The sequence below is a fragment of the Octopus bimaculoides genome, chromosome 19 (assembly GCF_001194135.2).
Source record: "Octopus bimaculoides isolate UCB-OBI-ISO-001 chromosome 19, ASM119413v2, whole genome shotgun sequence".
Classification (NCBI taxonomy): domain Eukaryota; kingdom Metazoa; phylum Mollusca; class Cephalopoda; order Octopoda; family Octopodidae; genus Octopus; species Octopus bimaculoides.
In genome coordinates this window covers 20,316,028-20,317,885 of record NC_068999.1, presented here as the reverse complement: position 1 = coordinate 20,317,885, position 1,858 = coordinate 20,316,028, and positions in this window count along the sequence as shown.

Below are 1,858 nucleotides of genomic sequence, written 5' to 3'. Positions count from 1 at the left end.
GTGTGTATATATATATGTATATATATATATATGTGTATATATATGTATATATATATATATATATATATATATATATCTATATATGTTTGAATGTATTGAGGACTTGAGATCACAATAAATTGTACAAATTACTTAACCGTTGTCCGATGAATGAAAAGAAGAAAATGAGGATTCCAGAAAATAATACATACAATATACTTGTGTTATGGAAAATAGTGTCTCAGAGCATTTACCATTTGTTTGAAAAGTGGATAGCACAACGCGATTATAATAATTTCCGAGTCTTAGTTAATCTTCAGTCTTAGTTAAACTCAAGTATTAGTTAATCTCCAGTCTTAGTTAATTATCTCAAATAATATGATGTATTTGCAATAATATTTCACTAGGCGCAGGAGTGGCTTCGTGGTAAGTAGCTTGCCAACCAGCCACATTGTTCCGGGTTCAGTCCCACTCCGTGGCACCTTGGGCAAATGTCTTCTACTATAGCCTCGGGCCGACCAAAGCCTTGTGAGTGGATTTGGTAGGCGGAAAATGAAAGAAGCCCGTCGTATATATGTATGTGTGTATATGTCTTTGCCCCCAGCATCGCTTGGTGGTGTGTTTACGTTCCCGTAACTTAGCGGTTCTGCCAAAGAGACCGATAGAATAAGTACTAAGCTTACAATGAGTGAGTCCTGGGGTCGATTTGCTCGACTAAAGGCGATGCTCCAGCGTCGCCGCAGTCAAATGACGGAAACAAATAAAAGAGTAATGAGTAATTTTTTTATTCTTCGCGTTATGCATTTTTGTACAATCCAATTTCATTGAACTCTTATCGACCGCAGTTGCAACTGGTAGAGTATAAGTAAAATCCTTAGTTTGCAATTACTGTAGTTTCTTATAGTTAAGTTACGGTGTTTATATACAAACCTAAAAAATTTAGATTACTAGAGTCATGCCTCTGGTGAGTTCAAAGTATTGATACTGCCTAAGGCTTTGCAGTACCACACTGCACTGGTTATTAACCGATTTAAACACTGAGTGCTTATTAATAATTATATAACCGAACGCAGTTAAATATATATTCTTGCCTAACGTAATTTCCAATTTGCATACTAAATTAAGAAATTACATTAAGTTTTATCTTGAAGGCAAACAGAAAGCTACGTAAAAATATTTTTTCTGAGTGAAAATGAAAAGTAAAGAATTTGCAAAAAGGTTAAATTCAAAATGAAAATTACAAATTACTTGATAAATTCCGAAAAAGTATTTTTTCCCCAAAAGCTACTCTTCCTAAACAATAGGATATTAAGCAATGCTCTTCCTGGTAGGTCTTTCTAAAATAAAAGCAAAACAGAAATAATAAAGAATTAGAAGAAATGATTGGATTTCGAGAGTCGATTAACCTTTTAACATTTATTTTATTTTCCTTATAACTTGAGAAACTTATAATGGAAGTAATCAGATTGTTCAAGTTTGTTTTAAACATTACTCTACAATTACCAAATGAGCGAGATATCTCGATTGAATTCGAATCTTTATATATATATAGACGTATGTCCACACACATACACCCAAGAATACTTACGCCTTTATATGTTTTTATAAATATAATAAGGAAATGAGTTCTGCCCTCAATAATTAATTCCTCACATATTACACTATATTATTTTGATCACTCAGTTAGGATTATTCCAAGAACAGTATGTGAAATTCCATTGACAGTCAATACGGAACCTGTCTGCTTGATTTCAGATTCCACTAACTATATCAGTGACACCATATAGTATGCCGATTCCATATGAACATTACACATACACAAACACACACACACACACACACACACACACACACACACACACACACACACACACACACA